This window comes from Mesoplodon mirus (genome assembly GCF_964341445.2).
Source record: "Mesoplodon mirus genome assembly, chromosome: 6".
Classification (NCBI taxonomy): domain Eukaryota; kingdom Metazoa; phylum Chordata; class Mammalia; order Artiodactyla; family Ziphiidae; genus Mesoplodon; species Mesoplodon mirus.
The window spans coordinates 119462852-119477872 of record NC_138982.1 but is presented as its reverse complement, the minus strand read 5'-3'; the positions used below and the strand labels follow the sequence as shown (position 1 = coordinate 119477872).

Genomic DNA, 15021 nt, shown 5'->3' with positions numbered 1-15021 from the left:
ATTACAAATGGGGCTCCTCTTGCTATCATCCCTTCAGTGAAATGTAAAGGAGCAAGATTCTGGGTTTGTATTTTGCTTTTGACAGGCCCATAAAAAAGAAGAGCCAGCCCATGTGTCTAAAGAAGAAAGAGGAAGTGAATTACAGATATATGGGGGCAATATAATAGATAAGAACCCAGTGCTTTTCAAAAATGAATGGACATACACATCACCTGGGAATCCTGTAGACAGTCTGACTGAGTAGGTTTGGGATGGAGGCAGAAGGTCTGAATTTTTAATAATATGACCAGTGATACAATTCTGCTGGTCATGTATCCCACTTTGAGTAGCAAAATTCTAGAGTCAAATTACCTGGCTTCAAGTCCTGGTTCTTGACTCCCCCAAGCTGAGTGACGTTGGGTAATTTAACATCTATATGACTCATTTCCTTATCTGTAAAGTGGGAATAAAAATATTACCTACATCCATGAGTTGTTGTGAAAGTTAAAAGAGTTCATGTATAACAGCACTGAGAAGAATATCTGGCACATGGTAGGTGCTCAATAAATACTAGGGAAATGAATTACTTAACAGAAGGATAGAAGCTGGGGAAAGGACCTGTGCTTTTGAACCCACCTCTTTTATTTGGGCTGTGCTGCACAGCTTGTGGGATTTTTAGTTCTCCAACCAGGGATGCAACTCAGGCCCTTGGCAGTTGCAGCATGGAGTCCTAACTACTGGACCACCGGGGAATTCCCCCAACTCTTCTTTTTTTTGGAAAAAATAATGATAGTGAAAATATCACATTTAAAAAAAATTTTATTGAAGTATAATTGATTTACAATATTATATTAGTTTTAGGTATACAACATAATGATTCAGTATTTTTACAGATGATACTCCATTAAAAGTTATTACAAGATAGTGTATAATTCCCTGTGCTATATAATATGTCCCTGTTGCTTATCTATTTTATACATAGTTTGTACTTCTTAATCCCATACCCCAAATTTGCCCCTCTCCCCTTTGATAACCACCAGCTTGTTATCTATATCTGTGAGTCTGTTTCTGTTTTGCATATACATTCATTTATATTATTTTTTTATATTCCATATATAAGTAATATTTCATTGTGTGTGTATATATATATCACATCTCTTTATCCATTTATCCATTGATGGGTATTTGGGTTGCTTCCATATCTTGGCTATTGTAAATAGTGCTGCTATGGACATTGGGTTCACGTATCTTTTCGAATTAGTGTTTTCATTTTTTCTGGAGGTATACCCAGGGGTGGAATTGCTGGATCATATAGCAGTTCTATTTTCAGTTTTTTGAGAAAGCTTCATACTGTTTTTTTATAGTGACTGCACCAATTTACATTCCCAGCAACAGTGTACGTGTTCCCTTTTCTCCACATTCTCTCCAGCATTTGTTATTTGTGTTCTTTTTGATGATACCCATTCTGACAGGTGTGAGGTGATATCTCGTTGTTGTTTTGATTTACATTTCTGTTTTAATTAGTGATGTTGAGCATCCTTTCATGTGCCTGTTAGTCACCTGTATGTCTTCTTTGGAAAAATGTCTATTTAGGTCTTCTCTCATTTTTTGATTGGGTTGTTTATTTTTTTGATATTGAGTTGTAAGAGCTGTTTATATATTTTGGATATTAACCCCTTATCTGTGATATCATTTACAAATATTTTCTTCCATTCCATAGGTTGTCTTTTCATTTTGTCAATGGATTCCTTTTCTGTGCAAAAGCTTTTAAGTTTAATTGGGTCCCATTTGTTTATTTTTGCATTTATTTCTTTTGCCTTAGGACACAAATCTAAAACTCTTTTATGTCTCCCCAAAAGAGTCATCTGCCCTTTCAGCCTCTAACTTTGTACCATTGGTTGCCTTTGAGTCAACTCTGTAGAATCCTGATTAGGGCTCAGAAGAGCAAAATGGGAAGCCTCTGCAGAAGGTAATGGGTTCTTTTTTTTTTTTTTTTTACTACATAAGGGCAGGAAATGATCATATTTATATTTAAGAAAATCGCTCTGAGAGCAGATGGGAGACAGATAGCAGGAGCTGGACAAAACTGGGGCTGGGGAGATATGGTTACAGACTGTCATAATTGACCAGGGAAGAGACAAAATGAACCTGAGATTTGGGTAGTGGAGAGAGTTGGGGAGGGGTCAATACAAGCACAATTAAGGAAGTTGACTTGACATAGCATTAATTAGCAGGCACAGCTGATGTTTAGGGAAAAGCGTGGGAAAGTTTTCTAGCTCGGGTAAGAAGATAGACCTTGGGAATGATTTGCAAAGATAGAGAGTAAAGGAAGAGGGAATATGTCATTAAAAAGATGAATAAAACAGAAGGAGAATAAGATAGTAATAGGACTAATTTTCGACACATTGAAAGTGACTGTGGAGCTAGATAACCACAAGCAATTAGATATCCAGGTCTAGAACTGAGGAGACATACATGTTGACCAGAGAGATTTGGAAGTCATCAGCATTTGTGTGTTAAGGCCCTGGAAGGGAATGAGTCTATCCAGGGAAGTGTGAGCTGTAACACAAAATGGAAGCCATGAAGGAGACTGAGAAAGAACAATGGGAGAGGGAGAAACAAAGTCGAAAGAGAGTTATGGCAGAAAGCCATGAGGCAAGTGCTTCATCAAGGAGGGAACGGTCAATAGAGCCAAATTCCACAAAACAGCGTCTACACTGCCAGGAACCAGTTCTCCCTCCATGATTCATTGAACCTGTTAACACCACATCATGATTCTAATCTCTCAGGCCAAAGCCCAGTACCTTTGTCTGACTCATTGTTTCCTCATACTCTATATTTAAGGTGCTAAATTTCCTTCCCATTCCTTGATATCCATTACTTTGTCTGTAAACTCAAGGCCATATTTATTCCCTTCAATTCTTTACAATAAATTTTTAACTTGAAAAATTGGTTTTGTTTGGGAAAATAAGTCCCTATGTATCTAAGTATTAAGAAATGTATGAGAATAATAAACATCAAATTTAGGATGAGGATTACCGCTGCAGAGGGTGGGACAGTTATGATTAGGGAAGGGAGAGATATCAACTGCATTAATAAAGTTTAATACTTAAGCTGGGTAACAGGATCATGGATCTAAGTGTCCTGATAGTTAAATAATGCAAAAAAAAAAAAACTATTTAAGAAATGCTTTATAATGACATCACCCTGAAATTCAAGTTTTTAAGGTCTTCTCAGTTGGGACCCTGCTCTCTGTCTTATCTTACTTCCCACAGTTCCTTGCAGTATTCTCTTCTGGGTCTGGCTCCTCTCTATACCATTCAAAAAGGTCATTGTCAAGTGCATTTCTTTGTTTTCTTTCATTATTAGTGTCCCCCTGCCAGGAATGCAACTCCACTCAGTCAGGTATTCCTCTCCAAAATCTTTACAGCCCTTTAAGCTCAGAAACATTTGTTGCCTTCTCTCCGTTGAACATGAACTCCCCGCCCTCTGAAATCTCACGAGTGCATACATGTGTGTGTGTGTATGTGTGTGTAACATCCTTATCAATCACTTTCATATCTATTTGCATGATATTTTTATCAATATAGTTCAGTAATTCTAACCCTGGTGGCACATTAAAATTATCTGAGACATTCTTAAGAAACGTTATATGTTTGGACTTCGATTCAAACAAGGCTGAATGACAGAATTTAAAAAATAGTCCAAGTTGATTCTAATACTACAGTTCTAGCTTGATCATGCCTTGAAGGCAGGGACCACCTCTTCTTAGCCACCTCTACACTAGCACAGAATTTCACATATGAGTACATGAAATATGTGAATACGAGCTTAAACACCAATTTCATTCAATGAAACCCAGAAAAGCTAATAATCTTAAGAAACTACTGCACTATTCTTCTGACATTACAATATATAGAAAAGTCCGCTTAGCAGTAACTTGACTTTCAATAGTTCACTGTCATGAATATTTGGAAGCAAGTTACCTAAATGTGCAAACATGAACAGCTGGACTGAAGTCGAACACTGACTGAGTGATGTTGAATACTGGAATCCAAGGAGGCAAGGCCATAGATAAAAGCTTTTAGTTCCAATGTTTGACAACTGATCCTTAATGCCAGATAGGATCAAAGTAGCAGTAGACAAGTATAAAAAATAAAGCATGAAAAATGTAGGGCATTTAGTAAAAGAATGACAGTACAAAGATGTTAAAAAGAATCGTTCATGATAATATGCAATAGTGGGATAAATCCTGTTCTAATTTTCCAAATTAAATCATAAATGTTTATAACTTGTGTGTTGCATTGTTCTTTATAGGCAAATGGTAGTTAAATGCCTAAAGTTGTTACATCTGTGTTAGTTGTGTCAAAATGATACGCTTCTATTTGCAATAGTCTTGATGGCGAGAGTTAGATAATTATTTACATCATTGGCATACCATCAGAAAAGAGAATGTATTTTTAATCCAAAGTTTCAGAAGGAAAATGAAAAGATATATTAGATAACTTTTAATGTCTCTTCCAACCTTTAGATTCTTTAACTAATCTATTTCTACTGATCTACCTTCAAGCTCACTGATTCTTTCCTCAGCCATGTCACATCTACTGATGAGCCCATAGAAAGCAGTCTTCATTTCTGTTACAGTGTTTTTTGACTTCTTACATTTCTTTTTGATTCTTTCTTAGATTTTTCATCTCTTTGCTTATACTACCTCTCTGTTCTTGCATGTTGTCCATTTTTTTTTCATTAGGGCCCTTACCATATTAATCATAGTTATTTTGTTTTATTAAAAACATTTTCAGAAACTGTTTATTTTCCAACAACCTTATTTCCATTTTCTGTTTAAGAATCTGTAGATGAACAGCTTAAGAACACTCAGTGGTTGCTCCTCTATGCCCAATGGCCTGAGCAGTGGGAGCTGCAGACTATTCTTCAGCAGTAAACTGCTGAAAAGGCACAGGAGGAACCTTCATGCCTTCAGCCCAGCCTGAGACCTTGGGTTGAGTAACAGTAAACTCAGGAGCTGGAGCAGTGCATTTACTCTGAAATTTCTCCTTGGTCACAGCCTTTTCAGTAGCACCCTCTTCTTCCTTTTCAATCTCTTTAGGATTTCTGTAGAAGTAGAGATCAAGCATGGCCTTCCATGAGTGTTCCTGGGAGATGGTACCATGCACATGTAGAACTTCTGGGGCAGCATCCATCACATCAGACCTGCTGAGTGAGCTCCCTTGTATGGGTGGCAATGTCCACATAGCACAGAGGAGAGTCTGTGTCACACAGAGCAATAGTAGACAGGAGATGCCCCTGTGAGAGGCTGGTTGTCAGCCCTGGGATCAGTAACCACCAAAAGTCTCGGCTCCAGTAAGGCTTCCTGGATCTAGTTCCAAGTTCTAGGAGTAAGGCAGCTAGCAATAGAGCAGAAAACTTCAGCTCAGCTCACTGGCCAATATTCCTGGATGATATGACACTGACATCAGCTGGGTTTTCAAAGGCAACAATGGCACCAGCTGCTGGCAGAAGCTTCTCTCAGATTTTCTTCAGATTTATGATGTAGATGCTATCACTTTACCTTTGGTGATGGACTATTCCATTTAGAAGTCAAGGTTGGTACCACCTAAGTGTGTTCCTGCTGCGAGGAATTTAAGGAACTCTTCCTCTTTATTTGCAGGACATTGAGGGCTCTGGACATTGTGAAAGTTTCCCTCTAAGTTACAACAGAACCCAGAACAATGCTGTATGGACTCCTTCTCTGGGTAGCACATAAAGGCTAATCACAGCTATTTTCAATTCTCTGTCTGATAATCCCCAAATCTGTGTCACATCTAAGTCTGGTTCTAATGCTTGCTCTGTCACTTCAGTCTGTTTTTTCTTGCCTTTGGCAGGCCTTGTAATTTTTGGTTGAAAGGTGAATATGATATGTATGAATAATTAGAATGAGGTAAATAGGGTTTTAGTATGAAGATTTATGTTAACTTTTGCTGTAGCAATAGGTTCTAGAAGATTCGAATTCCTCTAGTGTCCTTGCTTTGTTTTTCCTCTTGACACTGGGCTTTCCTGAGAATGCCTCCTCAGAGAGAGTCTGCTTCTTGTAGGACTTAGAGGTGTAATCTACTGTTTTACTGGAGCCCTGTTGGTGTGGTAGTATGGTGTGGGCAAGGGGGAGCATTCTATAATCTTTCAATTAAATTTCAGTGTTTTAATCGGCCTTGATCTTGGACTGTGACCTTCACAGGTGTTTCTCCATGGTACAGCTTCCCCTACCCACTGCTCTGCACTCCCTTCCCTGGCTGCAGCCTTCCCAATCTATTTCCTTGAACCTCTGATCCCTGTTGACTATGCTTTTGTTTTTTGTTTTTGTTTTCCCTCTTCAGGTGAAACAGGAAGCCTGGAGGGGGGTGGAATGGGAGGGGTTCCCTTCCATCAGCTGGGATAAGGCTCTGAATAAGTCCTTTGCCAGGAGAGTATCCTTCATTATGGTTCAACTGTTGGTTTATTTCACAATGATTACTCTTCCCTTCTCCCCGAGAGCCACAGGGATCTTTCTTGGATCTTCATGGTGAGAACCTAGTGGAGGTACCAGACACAAAGCCCATGAAAACGTAGGGACCCTCTTAAGACTGCAGCCCAAGAAGTCTCTCGCTCTTATCTTAATCCACATTCTGCTTCCAGCCAGATATTCACCAAAATTACTGTTTGTGTTCCTACCAGTTTATGGCTCCAGCAGCTTCTGCTTCAGGTCAGCAAGTCTCACCTGTGTGTCTCTGCATGAACTTGTCTCTTCAGATTTCTGCCTGGTAATTTGCCCTGCAACCTTAGTTCTCTGATGTGTTCAAGAAGAGTCATGGATTTTCAGTTGATCCAGCCTTTTCTTATTGTAAGGACACCAGTGACAACTTCCAAATTTTTTGTCTGTCAGAGCTGAACCCAGAAGCCTAATCAAATTAACTCTAATTGTATGTTTCTAAACTTGTAGGCACACATAATAGTTAAATGCAAGATTTAAAAATATTCTATCGGAACTAAATATCTTGTCATTTAAGTATATTTTAAAACTTAATTTAAAAAAATTATCAGAGTTTAGTATTTGTTGACATTTAATATTTTAATTTTTGTCAGTTTTCACTGTTGACATAGTGAACACTGCTTTTAGTTATTTAATTTATGAAACTGTTGCTTCTCAATTAATAAACATAGTAAGAGTAGTCACTGCCATTTCACGAAATCTTCCTCAGAGGTTACCTTATTTATACTCCCATTAATCAAGAGTAATGTTTGGTCTTATTTTATTCTGCCTATTTTGGGTATTAATATATTTATTTAAATAACTTACAGTATCTGGAAACTTTGATCAAGTTCAGCATTTCACTGTATTTATGAAACTACTTGCTCTGGTTTCTTAACCTAAAATACTTTTAAAAATCACATTTTGTGTCACAATCTCAGGATTTTTTTTTTTTTTGTAAATAGGTAAAGTACCTCCTACAGAGTTCTTTTGTCTTTTAATGAATTAATTTATTTTTGGCTGTGTTGGGTCTTTGCAACCAAGCCATTTGCTGGGCACGGGCTTTCTCTAGTTGCAACGAGCTGGGGTTACTCTTCGTTGTGGTGTGTGGGCTTCTCATTGCTGTGGCCTCTCTTGTTGTGGAGCACGGGCTATAGGCATGTCGGCTTCAGTAGTTGTGGCACTTGTGCTCAGTAGTTTTGGCTCATGGGCTCTACAGTGCAGGCTCAGTAGTTGTGGCACAAGGGCTTAGTTGCTCTAAGACATGTGCAATCTTCCTGGACCAGGGCTCGAACCCATGTCCCCTGCATTGGCAGGCAGATTCTTAACCACTGTGCCACGAGGGAAGTCCCAGGATTATTTTGATTATTGAAGCTCTTCTGGAATAAAGGGAAGGTATTATTACTGATGGGATTTAGAACGTGCTAACTCCAAATATGGCACTGTTGTATATTGAATATTTTAAGTTGAAGGGATTTGAGAAATGGAAGGTGCTGGGAGGTCTCTCCACCCCCTTCTCCCCTGAAGCAAGGCATAAGGCCCTCAAGTGAGAGGTGCCCTTTCTATAGCAGGAGGAAAGGAGCAGCCTTATCTCTGAACATGAATGTACAGGTCTTGCTAAGTTTCCCCCATTTGACTACAGTTACCTCATACCCTTTGTCCTGTCATATCTTTTCTCATCTTTCCACTCTTCTTCAAACCCAGCATAAAAACATTTAGGTTTAACTGCTTCTTTGGGCCTTTACTTCCTTTTGAAGGCTCCTGTGTCACACAAAACTTACATTAAATAAATTTATATGCTTTTCTCTAATGAATCTGTCTTTTGTTACAGAGATCCAGCCAACAACCTGCAAGGTAAAGGAAAGTGATATTTTTTCTTCCAAACGTTATAAATAGAGAAAGTTTTATTTTTGTCTCTTGTTTTTTATTAGTATGAGGTAGTCACTGACAGATGTTGTAACAAACCATTAACATTATCCAAGTTTAAATGATCATTATTTTGGTATATTATAATGAAGGATTTCCTCATTCGAGGAACTCTGTGATAATCTGATATTTTGTCTTACATGTCAGGCCAACTGTGGGTCAGGGATGTGACACTTTGTCTAAGGCTGTGGTTTCAATCAGCCAATCCTCGGAAGCAGGGTACCTCTGTATAACTCAAACACTTTGGTGGTTTCTTGAATTGCTCTATAATTATAGGCTTAAATAGAAATAAATTTAAATGGGGCTGTATTCTTAGTTGAAGTAAACTGAAACCCTGAAATTCTGTGGGACAATGAAGAAGGTAAATTTTGAAGCCTAGTACTTCTGGATGCAGTTCGTGAAGAATGGAAACTAGTTGGGATTTCTCAATTTTTCAATGAAAGGAAATTTACAAAAAGGCCCCAAACTATTTTATCAGTCTGAATTCTCTGTATAGGTATCTGAATTGCCTAACATGAGAGTTTGTGAGATCTTTCCAAGTCAGTTCAATCTCCCACTCTCTCATAACTATTTCACACATTCTCCTCTCTACAAAAACCTCCAGCACCTCCTCCCATCATTTTAAACTGATGGCCTTGTTTCTTATTTCATAGAAAAAATACCAACCTTCCAACCCGCATCTGTACTCATATATCCTATATTCCCTTTTGTAGTTAAACATGATGGATCATCCCTGGTCCTAAGGTCAACTCCTCCTCTTGTGTACTGCCTCTCATCACCTCTCACCTGCTCAGACTTCACTCCGGCAATTGTCCCCTCTCTTTTCCATAAAAAAAGAAGGAAAGAAAAAAGAACAGCAAATGCACCTTGATTCCATATCTCTTTCAGCAACATTTTCCATTTCTCTTCTCCCACTTATAGCCAAAGCTCTTAAAAACAATTGTCTCTACCCATTGTCTACAATTCCAGTTTTCCCACACTCCCTTGAACCTATTCCAATCTGCTTCCTGTCTCCTTTTCTCCACAAGAACTGTTTATTCAAGGTCACCAGTTACCTCCATGCAGCCAAACCCAATAGTTACTTCTCAGTCCTGATATAGCCTTACCTATAAGCAGCTTTTGGCCCAAGAATAGCTTTTTTTTTTTAAACAAATGATCATCCTTTCCTTCCTGAAACACTTTTCTTCACTTCATGTCAAGACCTTCCTTGCTCTTGATTTTCTTCTATCTCTCTGACCACTCCCTCCCAGCCTCCTTTGAGGAACTTGGTTCTGCCTTACCTTGACAGTCTCTACATAGCTCTGCCCCAGAGAATTTTTTTCTACGTATATTCACTTTTCAGATAATGTTATTTAGTCCCATAGCTTTCATGCTCTCTCCATAAAAATTCTAAAATTAATATCTGCCTACTCAACAAACAATTCCACATGGATATTGACAAGTTCCTCACACATAGACTGTTCAAAATTGAACTCTTGATTAAATCTGTTCCTCCACAAGCCTCTTCACTGTATACATTTGGGTGTTATTATTTGCCAGGTACCAAATGCCAGAAACAGAAAGGTGGTTTTAAACTCTTTTTTTTTTTTTTGCGGTACGCGGGCCTCCCACTGCCGTGGCCTCTCCCGTTGCGGAGCACAGGCTCTGGACCCGCAGGCTCAGCGGCCATGACTCACGGGCCCAGCCGCTCTGCGGCACGTGGGATCCTCCTGGACTGGGGCACGAACCCGCATCCGCTGCATCGGTAGGCAGACTCCCAACCACTGTGCCACCGGGGAAGCCCCCTAAACTCATTTTTAATAGTTAAAATTTGTTTTTTAAAAATAGTGTGATATAATCTCTCCAGTGTGAACTATGCCTCTTTAGCTTACTTTAAAGTGATGAGAACTAACCAGTATAGGACTGTTTTCTCCCTTTTTGTTTTTAAACCGAGAAACCCTGATTCTATTTCGTCATTTAAAGATAATTTGGGCCACATGTGGCAGTGGGTCTGAGGAAAAAAGAGCTTTCCAGAGACCTGGACAGTGCACTGTGACATGGGGAGCTGGGGAAGGGGGCAGGAGTCTGGCCCTGGGAATGTGATCTAGGCTGCAGGCTCCAGGCTCAGTGAGGGCCTGGGTTCCAGAATTCAGCTTAGTGCAGCTGACTAGACCCTTTGGAGTTGGCTGCAGCTTTGCAGTAAAAGCACTGAAGGGGAGAAATGCATTGTGGGTAGTGGGACAAAAATTAATTTCTGCAGACAAAATCTTTAACAACGATACTATCCACAAAGAATATAAACATAATGAGGAAAATTTCCTGATGGTTATGGTGATGAAACCCAAAGCAGTGAAACAGCAGGCCCCAATACATGCAGCCCAGAGAACAAATCCAGCCACCACTGCTGCAGTGGTTCAGCCACAGCAGCAGCTTTGGCTCAAGCGCCAACCTCTGTCCCTGCTTTAGCTCCCACCTCTGCGCCTGTACCCATCGCTCCAGCATCAAGGATTCCATCTTCTGAACCTGCACCTACTACAGAAACTGAACAAGAGAAACCTGCACAAAAGCCGGTGGGGACACCTGTGACTACTAGCCCAATACCCACTGACAGCACATTGGAAGAGCCTTAGTAAAAGCCTTTTTGAGGATGCAAAGAGCACTTGTGACAGGTTGGTCTTATGAGAATATGGTAATGAGATCATGTCAATGATCTGGTTTCAACACCCCTGACAGAACAGTGAAGTATTTTTTAATTTACCAAATATTAAAAAAAGATGACTGATAAGCTTTATTTTTAAGAGCAGTTTTAAGTTTACAGAAAAATTATGTTTGTTCATTTCTCTTGTTTGTTGGGGATTCCATGCTCAGGTGAAATCATACAGTATTTGTATTTAAAGAGAAGAGAAACACTCCTTTAAATGAAAATAATTACCAATTAAAAAAAATTTCTTGACCGTTGAATGTAACAATTCTTAGATTATTTGAGAAGCTGTACAATTACAGTGTATACTTACTATACAAAAACATACTTTCGTGTTCACATTTTTTGCTTGTTTTGGGTAAAAATTGGTAGTTGTCTGGGTTTCAGAATAATCACTGTGGGTTTTGATTTCGATGTGTCCTTTGTAATGTAACTTTTGAAGCTAATGAAGACATGCAAAGGTCACTTTCACTCTCTTACCTTTCCCTCAGCAGACATGTGTTTACCAGCAAGTTATGAGTTCAAACAGCTTCCTTTCTTTTTTAAACCCACAAAATGCTTATTGAATTAAAAAAAACTAATAGAAATGTTTCAAAACCATGTTTCTGACATTTTTTTTTAAATTGCATTTCTTTTTTAAAAATATTTATTTATTTTTGGCTGCATCGGGTTTTAGTTGCAGTATGCAGGCTTCTCTCTAGTTGTAGTTCACGAACTCCAGAGCGTGTGGGTCCAGTAGTTGCGGCGCCAGGGCTTAGTTGCCCCGCGGCATGTGGGATCTTATTTCCCCCACCAGGGATTGAACCCATGCGCCCTGCACTGGAAGGTGGATTCTTAACCGCTGGACCACCAGGGAAGTCCCAGGTTTCTAACATTTATAAACTTTTTTCCTTTGTTAGATAAAGATGTGTGACAAATAAAGTCATTGACATTATAATAACTTTGAAAAAGAGGAGGAGGATAGAGCTATATCCAACATATTTTTTTAAATTAACATTCTGGTATATTTATTTCTATACAACATTTTTTTTTACTTAGTTGTGATCATACTTTATATAAAATATATCTTGCTTTTCACTTAAATTATATCACATGTATTTCTCATGTCATTATAAGTTACTTAGAACTACAACTTTAAGTAGCTGCACAGTAATCTGTTATGTATCCAGCACCTTTTTATTGCATTAAGAAGATGGGAGCAATCTTTGGAGGCCTGAGAGATGCACTTGGGAACATATTTTGAAAAATATGAAGTTAAGACTTTCATGGAATATTAAAGGTAAAATCTTAATAAGCAAAAAAAAACTTTTTGAATGCCCTTTTAGTTATGTAAATATGATATATAATTATATACATAACATCTCTTGTATGTTGTACAGGTAGCTCAAATCGAGAACTCCCTGAAAAAAATTCTTAGTTTTCCTCCCAAACCTAATTATATCCAAGATTTCTTCACATCAATAAATAGTAGCACTAGTAATACCTACTCTTACTGACTTATAAAAGCACTTTATTAACCCTTTGTCACATGTATTTTACAAATCCCCAGAACGAAGTTTTCCCCTAAAATTTGATTCCACAATAAATCACAGGAAAAAGACAATCTGAGCCAGACATAAAAATAATTCATACTTACAAAATAAGTTAGTATATAATTATTCGACTTCAAAAGAGCCAATATTTTCAGAAAATATTGAACTTATCCAGAACTTTAAAAAATGATGACTTTTTACAAAATAGTTGTACGGTACCAACACATTTTTGGGAGTACTTAGATTAAGTAAAATACCATTTATCTTTAGCGTGACTGCTACATTTCTGTAGAATTTAAGTCAAAATGTAAACACTATTATACCATTTGACTATTGTGTCTCCATCTACAAAGATGTGTCTACATAATCAAGTTTCTATAGGATATGTGGAATAACTCTCTAACCATCAGCGTATTGCTGCATTTCCCAAGCCCAGATTCTCCAGTCATTCCCACTTGATTCCCTGTGCAAGGCACTCTGGGGTTCCAATAGCTCCGACCTTTTAATCTATTCAACCTGTAGAGACTTGCTTTGGCCAGCTTTGTATAAACACTTTGTTTTTGTTAAGAAAATAAACTCTTATTTCAAAACCACTCTTTTGTGGGCAGAGGGCTGTGGTAGAGCCTTGTAAGTAGTAAAATATTTCTCAACATCAGAAAAATACTCTTGACATTTTTAAAGGATGTTTTCAATTAAAAAAAATTAACCGCAGTCATTGAAGGGAGAATGAGATGGCAGTTTATTTGATGCTGATAATTTAATTTATTCTTCTGAAAAATTGCCCTAATTTAAAAAAAATCATGAAATAGAAGTTGTATGTACATACTGTTAGCTCATTACTATTGATTATTCTTATGCCACTCATTAAGTATTTCAAAGTGAAGTTCAAAACCACAATTACTTTCTACCCTCTTCTCTCCACTGCACTGTCCTGTTCCTATACTCTTGAACAGAATTTTTCAAGTCAAGTTGGCATATTTGCTTTCCTTCAATAGCAGTAACAGAAATGTCTGGGAGAAAATGTGTCTGGGGACAAGCACAAGTCATCATATTTCCCACACTCTATTCCTTATAACAAAGCTATTTGTAATCTTTGCGGACTTCACTTATTTTTCTAATTACAATGTCAACACTCTGAAGCAATACTTGTCTATTTGAAGCAAACTTTTAAAGTTGAATCCTACTAAAGTGAATTCTAAGACACATTTTTTCAACAAGGAATCTATTTGATCGAATAAACTTTAAAATGAAAAAAGTATATAAATGTACATTAGAACACCGATTCTTAGTGGAGAAGTGGAAGAAAAGGAAGCTGACAAGAGGATGCGGGCTTGGCCAGTGAAGTGGGGGATCAGAATCTTGTCATCCCTGAAGAGAAAGGAAGAGAGTGTTCCCAGAAGGAAGTTTGTCACAGTGTCAAATATGTCAGAGTTCAGAAAATTAGTGACTAAAAAACATCGTTTGATTTCAACAAAAAAGTTGGTATCTTCGATGGAAGCAGTTTTAGGCAGGCTTGCAGGGAGCATTTGGAACTCAGCTAGCTAAGAGTTGGAGGTAAACAGATATTAGAAAGTAGAAAAATCTAGTACAGAGTCCTTTCATGAAGTTTGTCAGGGAAGGAAAGGGAGAGGAGGAAGCAGCAGAATAAAGATGTGGGGCTGTGAGCACGAGGGATAAGAGCTTGAGTCCCAGCGCAGCCTCTGTCCAGCTGTGTGACTCTGGCCGGATCTAGCAGCCTCTCTCTGCCTCAGTTTCCTTACCTAAGCGTGAGGATGCAGTTGCTCCCTGCGTCCCAGGCTGAGCCACCAGGGGCACCGGAGCCATTGCTATTGAAGGACTGCTTTTTGAATCAGGGCTCCCTCCCACCCAGCCCGTCTCTGCCCTTCCTCCACCCCAGATTCGTCAGACCCTCTGGGCTTACAGCTGGGATCGCCTGGAGCCTACAGTCAACTTGGGTAGAACTGACAGCTCATCAGTAATGAATGTTCCAATCTGTGAAGGCAATTTCCCATGCCTCTGATCGAGACGCCCTGTATACCTTTTGTTAAATTTAGTCCTAAGTATTTTAGAGTTTTGATGCTATTAAAAACTGAATAAGTCGAAAAAAAAAAAAGATGTGGGGCTGGGATAGAGATTGCAAAATTATTAAACATGGGAGACATTAGAGAACTAGTTTAAGAACAGAAAAAAAGGGTCCAGAGAAAGAATGAAGACTCAAGTAAGAAAGAGGATAACCCATGTATCCCAGAGACCCTTAGATGGCAGGAGTGGATAGGATCAGATAGGATTCCTTTTTACAGGAAGAGAAACTCTACATCATTGCAATAGAAGTGAGAAAGAATTAATGGGTGACAAAGATAAGACTGGAGTCTATCCTTAGTATCTATATTCGGAGTGCACAT

At 38.6% G+C, this 15021-nt stretch overlaps 1 pseudogene across 1 annotated transcript; it reads right to left on the bottom strand.

Annotated features, from left to right (window-relative positions):
- Positions 1–4904: 4904 nt before the first annotated feature.
- Positions 4905–5668, bottom strand: LOC309806011 (small ribosomal subunit protein uS2-like; annotated as a pseudogene). The gene has a single exon. The product of its transcript is annotated as a small ribosomal subunit protein uS2-like (transcript).
- Between the last annotated feature and the right edge of the window lie 9353 nt (positions 5669–15021).